The 13,938-nt window shown below is 25.6% G+C and overlaps 1 long non-coding RNA gene across 2 annotated transcripts in view; it reads left to right on the top strand.

Annotated features, from left to right (window-relative positions):
• LOC147816658 (uncharacterized) overlaps positions 1 to 13,938 on the top strand; it is an 80,685-nt gene that overhangs the window by 31,316 nt on the left and 35,431 nt on the right. For both annotated transcript variants that reach the window (XR_015428644.1, XR_015428646.1), the window contains 3 exons: positions 2,737 to 2,794; positions 10,453 to 10,590; positions 12,178 to 12,234. This is a non-coding gene — a long non-coding RNA (uncharacterized LOC147816658). The remainder of the gene's footprint in view (positions 1 to 2,736; positions 2,795 to 10,452; positions 10,591 to 12,177; positions 12,235 to 13,938) is intronic.

Raw genomic sequence — 13,938 nt, forward strand, 5'->3', positions numbered from 1 at the left:
TCAGAAATATAACAACGTGTAAGTGTAGCGTGTGCAAAATATAACGCGTAAAATTAATGCAAAAGTAACGCATAAAGAAAAGTAGGGTTTAAAATAATATGTGGGTATGCTGAAGCTTAAAGAAAAGTAATGCTTAAAAATGATGCAAAAAAGTTATCGCCTAAATATATCTCGTAATATACGTGGAAATGCAATGCATAAAGAAAAAACTCGTTAAGAAAATATAGGAAAGTTTGGCGGAAATAACTATTGAACAAGAAAATTATTATTAAGACATAAAAGGGCGCGTGTAAATTCCAAAAAATAACGAACTAATGCATAAACGGAACCAACCAATAAAATATAACGTTTAAAAATATCAAGAAAAAAGATAGGTAAAGCATAAAAAAATAAATGCGTAAAAGCGTAGTAAAAAGAATAAGTGAAATGCACGTTAAAATGCGTTTAATGTAAACTGAAAAATATAGTCAAATCTGAAACAAAATACGTGTAAAGTAGAACGTATTGTAAAATAAACCGCGTACTGTAACGTAGATAGTAAAGAAAAATATAGTAGAAAGTAAATTATAGAGTAAATTAAATTATAAAGCGAATATGTAAAGTAAATTAAGCTTAAAATAACGCATAAAATCAGTAAAAGATTTAAATAAAAAATTGAAATATTTTGCCGAAATAGTAATGTAAATTAGAAGATAAAGCAATACACGAGGAATAAACTACAGAGGCAAATATGGAGAATGCTTAGAACATAAAATGTAACTCAAAGTATTAAATATAAATTGAAGAGTAAAATGTATAGCATAAAGTGAAACACTAGGTATAACTTAAAACCTGAAGTATTAAGTGAAGGGTTTAAAAATTTAACGTAGAGTATAAAATAAAGATTAAAGTAAATTATCCAGTAACATCAAGTAAAGTGTGAAGTAAACTAAAGCGTAACATATAAAATTATGTATAAGGTAAAGCTTAAATTAAAAATAGAATAATGTAAAGCGAAGCGTAAAACATGGTCGTAAAGAATGAAGTATAGTTAATAAAAATAAAGCAGAAAGTTGTATGTGATGTAAAGAATTAAGTAAAACGTGAACTACAAAGTAAAGCGTAAAATTAAAGGAAAAGTATTGTAACGTAACATATAAAGTAAAATAAGAAATTTGAGAAGTAAAAAATAAGAAGTGAAGCCTAAAGTATAAAAGGATTAAGCGCAAAATAAAAAAAATTACTTTATTAACCACAGAATAAAGCTGCAAGTTGGAAGTATACTGCAAAGTATGATTAAGTAAAAGATCGTAAAAAGTAGTTTGGTAAATATAATATAGCAGAATAATGAAGTATAAAGTCAAAATATCAAGTAAACTACGCGTAAAAAAATTCAAGAAAAGTAGAAAGCGAAGAATAAATTAAAGCGGAAATATATAAAGAAAAAAAGCTAATAAGATGAAACGTAACATAAAAAATGTAAACAATAAAGCTAATGCGTATAAAGTCAAGCAAAAGTCTAAAGAAAGGTGTAAAATATAATTCACAGAGTAAATTTATTTATGTGTTAAATTGTTAGCTAAGTGAAACATAGTATAAAGAATTTACTTTATACTAGATAAGTAAATTCTACTTTCTAGTTATACTAGATAAGTATATATATATATATATATATATATATATATATATATATATATATATATATATATATATATATATATATATATATATATATATATCACCAGGTCTGCAGACAAGGTAAAATATTTTAATGTAATACTTTTTAATTATTTTAAATAGATCCTTCTCTGAAATGTTTACCTCCCTTTTTATAGGTAAAAGTAGCTAAGATAAAAATCGTCCAGAAACCGTTAAAACGTTACTAAAGTTAATAATGTTGGATGAACAATTAATACAATATAAACTTCTTAACTTCAATTTTTTCTAGGATTAAAATTTTTGAGTCTGCTATTAAAAATTAAGATTTAACTATCTTCATTTACGAATGAAGTGAAATTAGTTATAAATTTTTAATTTTGATTATTCATTAAAATTAAAAAGTAATTATGCATTTCTAAATTTAATGATTAAAATGATTGATTTCTTTATAAAAATTTCTTCATAATTAACAACAAATATTTTACACATCCTACAACGGAAATATTTATGTTTACATGAGGTCGTTCAAATAAAGCCTTTTTTTTTCGTTTTAGTCTCCCTTTCTCAGCAAGAATAAGCAAATCACATCCTCTGCTTACATAAGAAAGTAACAACACACCTCTTTGCTCTAATTTTAACTTCTCCTGAAGTAACCTAATTTTAGAATTTCATTTAAATAAATAATGTAAATCGTCAAAAAAAAACGTTTGTGTTTTAATTCATTCCATACAATTTTGAGAAGAATATTTTTAAAGAATCTTTGCTGTTTTTCTAAAAATGGCTAAAATTCTTGAACTCTGAAACACATAAAAAATTTTGACCAAATTTTTTTCTTTTACCAAAATTTTATTTAAAATTTTTTCAAGCGCAATTTTTTTCAAATTTTAATTTTTTTCTTTTAAAAGAACAGCTTGAAATTATTATAGGAAATGACTTGCGAAAGCATTGCTCGCATCCTGCCTGCCCCTTGTCAACAAATATAAGAAAATTCAAAAACCTCATCCCCGTTATGTCCTTAAGTAATATTTGAACGGCCCCTATTATCGTGTAGCAAAGATATTTATGTAATTTTAATCAATAATGTGGTATTTTTTTCAGCTTTCAAAATGTTTGGGAAACATTAATCCAACCAAGAGAAATCATAGTTTTTTTTAAGGTAAGTCATAGGATTTAATAATCTTCGTGTGTTCCTTAAATGAAAATGCATTCAAGAATTAGCCTAAACATTACATTTGTCAAAAACTCAAACAATAAAATAATCGTTTTCATAAAAACGGTTTGACACCTTCTCATTAGGTTAAAAACCGCTTTTCTTCCGCGATAAGAATTAATTGAAATGATTAATTTATCTTCTACAAGCGTTCAAAATCTTGACTTAGACTGGCAAAAAATTGATCGAAATTTATTTAAGGTATCCGAACACGTTCGGAGGATTTTTTTAAAAATATTAAGTTTCAGAACACTTTAATTATGTTTTTATATTTATTATATGTAAAAACTAATATTAAATAAGAGAAATTAGACATTTATATTATATTTTGTTTTTAAAAGCTGAATAACAAGAAAAAAATGAAGTTCTTTTCATAAAACTTGTGAAAGGATATACTTCACCAAAATTATTGTATCAAAAAAGTGTTATTATCAAAATAAAGAGCTGAATTTTGTCTAGTGATTTGACTACAATCATAAAAATATTTGGAAAATTAAATTTTTTATAGAGAATTGAAAACTTTTTATGAGATTTTTGTCAAATTTCTTATGTCGTATTTCACATTTTAGGCCAATAATAAAAAACTATTAAGTATTTTTAATCAATTGTAGCACAAGCACTAGAAAACATTATACATAATGCACATAAAAATTTTTATTTAAATATATCAACAACTTTTTTAATAATGAATTTTGAAAGTTACTATTTTTGCATGAAATTACATTCTGAGAAAAAGGCATTTAAAGTATAAATTATATCATTTCTATTTTAAAAATGCTTCAATACTTCTAAAATTCTCCCGATTTGTATGTGATACCTTCCTTTTTCTCAATTTTACAAATTTTTTGTTTTTTTGCAACCCTATTTTTTTTCTGACAATTTTTACATTAGTTAATGAATGGCGTTGAGACTCATACTCACGCTCAAAATCAAGTTCTCTAAAACCTTTTAAAGTTTTATTGCCACGGCTGACTCCAACTATGTCGAGTATGCTTTTCAGTCCCAGAAAACTTTTATTAAACTGAATAATAGCCAAATACACACCAAATTGTAATGTTTGCAATTCAACGAACACCTCCTTAGGGACAAATTTCCAAATAATGCCATTAAAGCTACTAATATAAATGATAAATTGAGAGGTTCATTTCTAGCAACATTAAAATAATAATTATTTAAGTCAAAGAAAGATAATTATCCCAAAATAAAGATAAATATAACTGTTTTTGTCCTACTTCCGGTTTCGGAATGCTATTTCCGGTTTCATTTTTTAGTCATCGACTTATATTCTTTTAATCATAACTTTTGTTCTAATTGACGCACAGTTAAAATTTAAACTGTTTTGAAAACTAGAATAAACGGAGATTCGTAATATAAAATAAAAAAAATTTGTCATTTTTGGCTAAAATTCACTTTTTCAACGTGTACGGATACCTTAATAAATTATAGGGAACAATGTTAACTATCACGTCCTGATAGAAAACGGTGTTTTCTAATAACGGAAATAAAACCATCTGGAACTGAATCCTTTGTAGCAAAAGTAAATAAATGTTTACTGAAATATCTCAAGTAAGGTGCATTATCCAGTTAAAATAGTTTATGGGTAAATCTCAAAATTTAAAAACTTAAATTTGTTGAACTTAAGGTAAACCTTGTTCATTCTTGCTATGGAAGTGTTCTACTATGGAGAATAAGTGTACTAAAAATAAAGTAAAAGAGTAAAATAAGAAGAATGAAGTGTTAAGCAAAATTAAGATATAAAGTAAAGAAAAAACTAAATTAAGAAATAAAGGTCAAGTTTAAAAGTAAAGCGTAGTGTAAAAGGCGGAAAGTTTATAGTAGTAGAAAATATAGTGTAAAGTGTTAAATAATAAGTAAAATATAATGTAACGCATGAAGTAATGTAAGGCGTAAAATGTTAGCGTCACGTGTAAAGTAAAGCGTAAAGAAGATTTAAATCAAAAAAAAAAAAAGAATGGAGCATAAAGTAAAGAGGGTATAAAACGTGTAAAATATATATTATGTAAAAAATAAAATAAAGAGTGGAGTGTAAAGTAATGGATAAAGTAGAAAGTATAATGAAATTTAAAATATAGTAAAAAGAATGAGTAAAGTGCGCGCCAAAATGCATTTCGAAAGTAAACTAATAACTAAAACAAAAAGTATAGTCAAATCTGAAACAAAATTCGTGTAAGTAAACCGCATATTATGAAGTAGATAGTAAAGAAAAATGTAGTAGAAAATAAATTGTAGTGCAAATTAAATTATGCAGCAAACATGTATATATTAAGCTTAAATTAACGCGTAAAATGTTAGGTGTAAAGAGTAAAATATAAAATGAAAAAAAGCTAAAGCAAATAGTTAGAAGGTGAAGTAAATTGAAGCGTCAAAAATGAAGTAAAGCGTAAAACATAAAGTATAAAATGTAAAGAATAAAAAAATAGTCAATATAAATATAGCACAAAGTTATTAGTAAAATGAGGAATATATTATAATAGAAAGAAAAGCGTTTAGTATGCAATGAAGTTTAAAGAGAAAAATATAAAATATTGTATAAATTAAAACCTTAAGTATTGTATAAGGTAAAGTGAAGTATGCAGTACATCATCAAACTTATTGTTAAGTATAAAATAAAGAGTAATATATAAAGTCAAAAGCACTGTGTAGTAAAATATAAAACAAAAAGCGAAGTATTTTATAGAATAATTTAAAGCTTAACATTTCAAATAAAACGTAAAATAAGAAATTAGCGAAGTAAAAAGGAAAAGTAAAGCATAAAATATGAAGTAAAGCATAAAGTTAAGAGTGGTAAAATGCAAAGTATAAGAAAAAAGTATTAAGTAAAGCGGCATAAAAAATCGTAATGGGATAAAGTAACTCGTAAAGATAACGAATAAAAAGTAAATCGTAATATAATGATAACGCGTAAATTGAGCTAATGCGTGAAATTAACAAGTAAGGAGCACAAAAGCTAAATAAAAGCTTAAAATTGCTGCATAATAAAAGAGTCAGAAAACTAAATACGAAAATGTAACTCGTATTTTACAATAACATGTAAAACGAGCGTGTATCTAATTCATTCAAATGTAATTCATAAGAAAGGAATGTGTTACATTTGCACGGTACATCTTCCGGCATAAAACTAATTTTTGTTATTGCTTGCGTAAAATATAATATCGCATGGAAGGAAAAATAATCCGTACGAAAAAACTTGCAGAAATAATACATATGAAAATACGCGAATAAAATATGTTAACTTGTTAAAGTAAAAACATCGCTAAAGAAAATTAAACGCGTTAAAGTAATCTAGGAAAAGAATGCGCTAAAGCACAAAAATAAAAATTCCCCAGAAAATATCATAACGTATAAAAATAGCTTGCAAGCCTGTTTAAATAATGTCTGAAAGTTAAAGAACACATAAAACAAGTGGGAAAAAGGACATAACGCAATAAAATAAAGGCGTAAAAATAACGCATAACGAAAATTGAATTTTTGGAAACAAAGTAAATTAATGTATGTAAATTAAAGCAGAAGCAAAAATAATTAAGAAATGCAAACGACTAAAAGTAGCGCTTAAAAAACGGACGTAAGGCATGTAAAGTAAGTATAAAATTTGTAAATTACCAGGAAAAAAAAGTATCGCGAAAAATTAACACATAAGTAAGGAGATCATAAGCAAAATAGATGCTTAAAATTACTGCATAATGAGTGTAAAAGCGTTAAAGTAACATATTAGAAAACTAAACAAGAAAAAGTAACCCATAAGATATGTAACCTCTATTTTACAATAATATAAAAAGAACGTGTATGCCGTGTAATTCATAAGAAAGGAATGCGTTACATTTGCGCGGTACATTTTCCTTTATAAAACAAATTTTTGGTTTTAAATGCACGAAATATAATATTGCTTGAGAGAAAAAATAATTAGTAAACTTAACGCGTAAGAAAATAAAACTTGTAAAAGTGTAAAGGTAACAAATGTAAACGCAAGAATGTAACTCATAATAAGAAGTAACTCTTGATTTACAACATCGTGTAAAAGGAAAGAATGCATAAGAAAAGTAATGCGTGAAATATAAATGCGACTAAGAGTAACGTACGTGTGCAAAAATTAACGCGCGAAATTAATGCATAAGGAAATAAATGTAATGCATAAGAATAAAAATTTACTCACGAAGAAAATTGAAATAGAAAGTGAAATATGGGTAAATTGAGCATGAAGAGAAGTAAAGCGTATAAATGATCAAAATTGCGTAAAAGTAAAGCTTAAAAATATACACTAAAAAGTAATGCGTAAGGTAAATATTTGTCGAAAAAGTAATGCATAAGGTTTGGCGGAAATAATTTGAATAAGAAAAGAAAACTCTCAAAGGTAACTCAGTAAGAGAATTAACGAATGAAATATAATAACGTGTAAAGAAAATCGTAAGAAAAGTGACACATAAAAGTAGCGAATTAGAAAAGTTTTACTAAATTAAGTTTGCCGAAAAGAATGAAAACTGCCGCACAAGAAAATTTAAAATAAGTCATAAAAAAGTGATCCCGTGAACTGTAAAGAATAAAGAAAAATTAACGCCTGAATACAGCTATAATGTTACAGTTTATAACACACAAAAAATTAATAAAATATTCCGTGCGCGAAATAAAATATGTGTAGAAGTTAAAATAACTCGTAGAAAAAGTAAAATTACACGGGACGAAAAGTAACGCATAAAGATAGTAACATGTAAAGCATAGTATCTCTCAAAACACTGAACGCAAAAAAAAAAAAAAAAAAAAAAATTGAAAGTAATTTGCAAGAAAAGTAAATGTGTTAACGAAACACATAAAGCATTACACACAAAAGTAGAGAATAAAATAATATGTGTGTGAAAATTAAAGCAGAAAATAAATAAAGCATGATAAAAGTAAACGTGTTAAAGTATCACATGAAATATAAATAAACTAAAACGTAAAATTTACACATAAGAAAAATGCTAAAAAATAAATGCAAGAAAATAAAGTAAGTGCATAAATGTAAAGTATAGATAAAAGTAAGCATAATACTTAAAGTAACATGCTTAAGAAATACTTAAAGCAAAAGCAACGCATAAAAAATAAAACGCACAAAAAAGAAAAGCAACGCTAGAAATATAACAATATGAAAGTGTAACGCGTGCGCAAATTAACGCATAAAATTAATACATAACCAAAAGACAAATATAATCATAAATATAAAAAGTAACGCATAAATAAAAGTAGGTTATAAAATAAAATGTGGGTAAACTGAAGCATACGGAAAAGTAAAGCTTTAAAATGGTGAAAAAATTCATTGCCGCCTAAATATAATGCGTAAAAATATGCATGAAACTGTAATGCACAATAAAACAACGCTTTAAGAAAATCTAAGAAGGTTTCGCTGAACGAATCAAAACTACTATACAAGAAAAGTAAAAGTAACACATTAAAATGCAATCGTGTAAAATTTAAAGAAAACTAACACATAAAATATAATGGATAAATAAATCAAGAAAAAAGAAAGGTAAGCTTGATAATAAGAAAGCCTAAAAAAAAATAAGTAAAACAACCGAATTATAAAGGTAAAAGCGTAACTAGTGAATAAGAAAAGTAAATGCAAAAATGTAACGCATAAAAAAATGTTACGTGTAATTTAATATAACGTATAAAAATCGTGCAAACGTAACGCGTAAAATAAAATATTTCGCGAAGTAAAAATGTAAAAGAAAATTGATCGAGTAAATGCAACGCATAAGTAAAGTGAAGCAAAAGAACAGTTAAGTGTAAAGTATAGTATAAAGAGCTTATTTTAAGCATGAGGGAAAGTAAAGCGTAAATATAGCACATAAGAAAAGCGAACGTCCGAAGAAACGTATAAAAGGCGAACGAATGAATGAAAAGTATTGCAAAATAAAAATTATAACGTAAAACAGAATTAAGGGTGCAAAATATAATAATGTAAAACTTGAACGATAAAGTAAAGAATTGTAACGTCACATATAAAGTAAATTGTAAAATAAGAAGTTTGAGAAGTAAAAATAAAGCTAAGTGTAAAATAAGAAGTGAAGCCTAAAGTAAAAAAGGATTAAGCGCGAAGCAAAAAAATTACTTTATTAAGCACAGAATAAAGCCTAAAGTCGGAAGTATAGTCCAAATTATGATCAAATGTAAAAGATAGTAAAAAGTGGTTTTGTCAATATAATATAGCAGAATAATGAAGTATAAAGTCAAAGCGTCAAGTAAACTAAGCGCAAAAAAAAGTTTGAAGAAAAGTCGAATGTGAAGCATTAATTAAAGCGTAAATGTACAGTAAAGAAAAAAAAAGCGAATAAGATGAAACGTAACGTAAAAAGCATAAACAAGAACTAAAGCGTATAGTAGAATGTAAAGTCAAGCAAAAGCAAGCAAAAGTATAAAGAAAGTCATAAAATACGAAGTACAGCGTAAATTTATATATGTGTTAAATTGTAAGCAGAGTGAAATATAGTATAAATTAAATTATACTGTAATTTAAAGTAAAAATGAAGAAAGTAGATCAAAAGTAAAAGAAACCCGTAACGAAATCAATGCACAAAGAAAAGTAACTCATAAAACATAAATACTTCTTATAACACATAAAACACTAATAAGTATTACATGTAGATAAAACGCTTGAAGAACAGTACCGCATAAAATATAGCGTCTAAAATCAAGCGTTAAAATACGCGTATATTCGGTAAATGTTACGAGTCAAAAAAAATTTCGATTACAATATAACGTGTAAAAGAAACACATAAGAAAAATAACGCTTATATAAAATAAACGCATTAAAGTGAAAGAAAGCGTAAAGTATAGTCTAACACAACACATGAAAGTAAACTATAAAAGCCGCGTATAAATAAAAGTAATACAAAAATGCAATGCATATAACGATTAAAAGTGAAGCACAAGAAAAACAAACGTGAAAAAGTAACACATAAGTAAAGTCCATGTAATGCATTATATAAAAGTAATACATAAAATATCGCAATAAATTTATTATGGATTTAAAGTTACGCATAAAAGATTAAATGCGTAAGCGCTGCGGATAAATCAATATAAAGTAAAATGTATGTAAATTAACACATCAATAAAAATAAACCGCAAAATAGATGCATGAAAGTAAACGCATAAAAGAACCGTATTAGTAAGATAAAAAAAGTAAAATTATAAAAAGTAAATTCTTTGACACGTAACATAAGTTGTTCCACGTATAAAAATAGTGCATAAAAGTAACGGCTTAAAAAAGTAACGCACTAAACGGGTAAAAGAAACACTTATAAAAGTAATGTGTAAAACTTACTTACGCAGAAAAAAAGTAGATGCGTAAAAGTTCATGTCATTTTATTTTTTTTTAATGGTGGTATTTTCCTATTGAACTTGTTTTACAGTGTTTAATTTATTAAAACCGTTTTTACTATTATGTGTTCCTGTTCATTTTCTTCCTATCGTTTGTTTTTGAATGCTTCTTGCATTTTATTTTAATTTTGAAACATTTAAATTTTCTAAGACTGCTTTCTATCTTTTGCGAAATTAATGATATTTAACAAACTATGCTATTTTTTTTAATACAACATGTTTTCGTTTTTTAGGATAATTTTGCATAGCACTAGGATAGATAAGGGTCTGTTTGGATGATTCAGTGACGGTTAATTGATGTAGAACTGCCGGACTTATTTGGAAGCGGATTTATAAAATTAAAAAAATTTCTGAGATTTGAAGATTTTGCTGTAAGTAAAATATATTTGTTTCTTCTCATTTTTTCGATAACTGCACTTTGCAACACTTTATGTTAAAAATTAAATGTTGATAATATTTGCACTTAGAAACAATACTATATGCATGCTACTATATATATGCAAATACTATATATATGCAAATACATATATATGCAAATACATATATATGCAAATATATGCATGCTAAGTGCAAATATTATCAACATTTAATGTTGAGTGTTGAAAAGATAGCCCTTCAAAAGAAAAGGAAAAAAAAATCGGTTTTAAAGATAAATACTATATTCCAAAAAAGTTTGCAAATATCGACGTGGTCGTTTGGTTTATATTTTCGCTGGATTTTATATTGGGAAAGTGAGCAATAAATTTTAGTTTAATATTTTTAAAATAAAGCTGTTAAAACGTGAAACTTTTTTTAAATTTTTTTTCAAAGCAACGTGGTTTCGAAAAATATTTTACAGCTGAAAATATTAATTATATGATTGCAATATTAAAATGTTCAGTGTATTCACCACTGAACCAAGGCAGCAAATGTGGTAAAATATTTTAATTTGATAATTTTAAATAGAACCTTTTCTAAAATGTTTGGCTCCCTTATTATAGATAAAAGTAGCTGGGATGAAAATCGTGCAGACACCATTCAAACATTTCTTAAGTTAATAATATTGGATAAGCAATTAATACAATATAAACTTCTTAACTGCAATCTTTTCTGGTATTAAAATTTCTGAGTCTGCTATTTACCATTCAGATTTAACTCTCTTCATTTACGAATGAAAAGAAAACAATTATAAATTTCTAATTTTGATTGTTCCTTAAAATTCAAAATTAATTATGCATTTCTCAATGTAATGATTTAAATGCTTGATTTCTTTATAAATCTCTTCATAATAAACAACAAATATTTTAAACATCCAACATCTTTACAAATAACTTAAAACTCCTGAAACGGAAACATTTCTATTGATATGGAATCGTTCAAATAAAGCTTGTTTTTCAGTTTTAGTCTTCCTCTCTCTCCTTGTCAGCAAGAATAAGCAAACCGCATCGTCTGCTTACGTAAGAAAGTAACAACGCACTAACTTGTTCTACTTTTTAACTTTTCTCGAAGTAATCTAATTTTAGAATTTCATTTAATTAAATAATAGTAGATAAAAAGTATAGTAAATCAAAAAATAGTAGATATTTCAATTATTTTTTTAAAATATTGAAAAGAACATTTTAAAAGAATATTTTTTTTTTTTTTCAAATGGCTAAAATTCGTAAAATCTGAAACACATAAAAGCAATTTTTGTCCAAAATTTTCCCTTCTCCAAAATTTTATTTGAAATTGTTTCAAGTGTAATTTTCTCCAAATTATAATTTTTTTCTTTTAAAAAATCAACTTGAAATTATGATGTGACTTAAATGACATACGTAAGTATTGCTTCCATCCTGCCTGCCGCTCGCCAACAATTATAAGCAAATTAAAAAATCTCATCCCCGCTATGACCTTAAGTAATGTTTGAACGGTTTGAGTAATGTTTATCGTGTTGCAAAAATATTTATTTAATTTTAATCAATATGTGGTATTTTTTTCAGCTTTCGAAATCTTTATGAAACATAAATCCAACCAAGAGGCGTCATAGTTTTTTAAAGGTAAGTCATATAAACACTCAAAGGATATAATAATCACCCTATTCATGTTAATCAGCATTTATATAAATTACGCGAATTAAGAATTTATATAAAAGCGCAAAATATATAAAATAAAAATACATTCAAGAATTAGTGTAAATATTATATTTGTCGAAAGCTCAAGCAATAAAATAATCGTTTTCGTTCATAACTGTTCGACACTTTCTAATTAGGGTAAAACAAACTCTTCCTTTAACAAAAGGTTTTTATAAGGGGTGAAAATTCTCGATACAAATAAATTGAAACGATTAATTGAAACGATTAATTAACTTAAATTTGCTGAACTACAGGTAATCCTTGTTTATTCTGCTAAGGTCCTAAAATACGGTAAAAATAAAATTATATATTGTAAAATAAACTCAATAATGTTTTTGTTCATAAACAGTTATGTCGATTTTGCTTTGTCATAACTTCTTTTTTTACTTAAAAAAATTCAATTAACGAATTTAAGATATAAATGTTTCATTAAATCGTTCTGATAATAAAGGGGGGTATTATCCAAATTAAAGGTGTAGTTAAGCATAAAATAAAATTTAGAAAAATTAAAATTTTGTAGAGTAATGCATTGAATATAAAGTTAAGCAAAGTGTAAAATTTTAAAAAAAACCTATATGTTGTGTAAAGCGCAAAATATATAAAATAAAAAGTGAAATATTTAATTAAGAAATTTGTAAAGTAAAAAAAAAAAGCGTAAAACAAAAATTAGAATTATATTAGAGAATAAGTGTGGTACAAAGTTAAGTATCAGTTAAAGTAAAAGCGTAAAGTAAATTAAGCATAAATATTAGTGTTACGCTAAGAGAAAGATATAAAGTAAAGAAAAAATTTAATTAAAAAATAAAGTTAAGCGTAAAGTATAAAAGTTTAAAGAGTAAAGAATAGTAGAAAATATAATGTAAAGTGTTAAATAAAAAGTAAAATGTTAGCGTCGCATGTAAAGTAAAGCGTAAAGAAGTTTTGCAGCAAAAAAGGAGTGGAGCTTAATGTACAGTAATATAGTAAAAAGAAAAAGTAAAGTGCACGTCGAAATACTTTTCCAAAGTAAAGTAATAACTAAAGTAAACTAATTGCTAAAGTAAAAATTATAGCCAAATTTGAAACAAAATGCGTGTAAAGTCGAAAGTATTGTAAAGTAAACCTATAAAGTAGATAATAAAGAAAAATATAGTAGAAAATAAATTGTAGTTTAAATTAAATTATAAAGTGAATGTGAAGTGAATTAAGCTAATTAACGCTTAAAATCTAAAGTGGTAAGTAAAGAGTAAAATACAAAATGAAAAAAAAAGGTAAAGCAAAAAGTTAGAAGGTAAAGTAAATTACAGTGTCAAATATAAAGTAAAGCGTAAAACGTACAGTAAAAAAAATGTGTACTGACAAAAGTATAATGAATAAAAATCAGTTAATATAAATGTAGCAGAACGTTATATTTAAATAAAGTATAAATAATAACAGAAAGAAAAGTTTTTAATATGAAGACAAGCTTAAAGAAAAATAATTTAATATTGTGTTAATTAAAAAGCTGATTATTGTTTAAGGTAAAATGAAACGTGGCTTTAAACTAAGCTTTAAAAAAACATTAAATATAAAGTAAAAAGTAAAGAAAAATAAGTAGTTAAAGTTAAACAAAGTAAAGTGAAAGGTAAAAAAAAAAGTAACTAAAGCAAA

The sequence above is a fragment of the Parasteatoda tepidariorum genome, chromosome 1 (genome assembly GCF_982258835.1).
Source record: "Parasteatoda tepidariorum strain Cologne lab strain chromosome 1, Ptep-v5.0, whole genome shotgun sequence".
Classification (NCBI taxonomy): domain Eukaryota; kingdom Metazoa; phylum Arthropoda; class Arachnida; order Araneae; family Theridiidae; genus Parasteatoda; species Parasteatoda tepidariorum.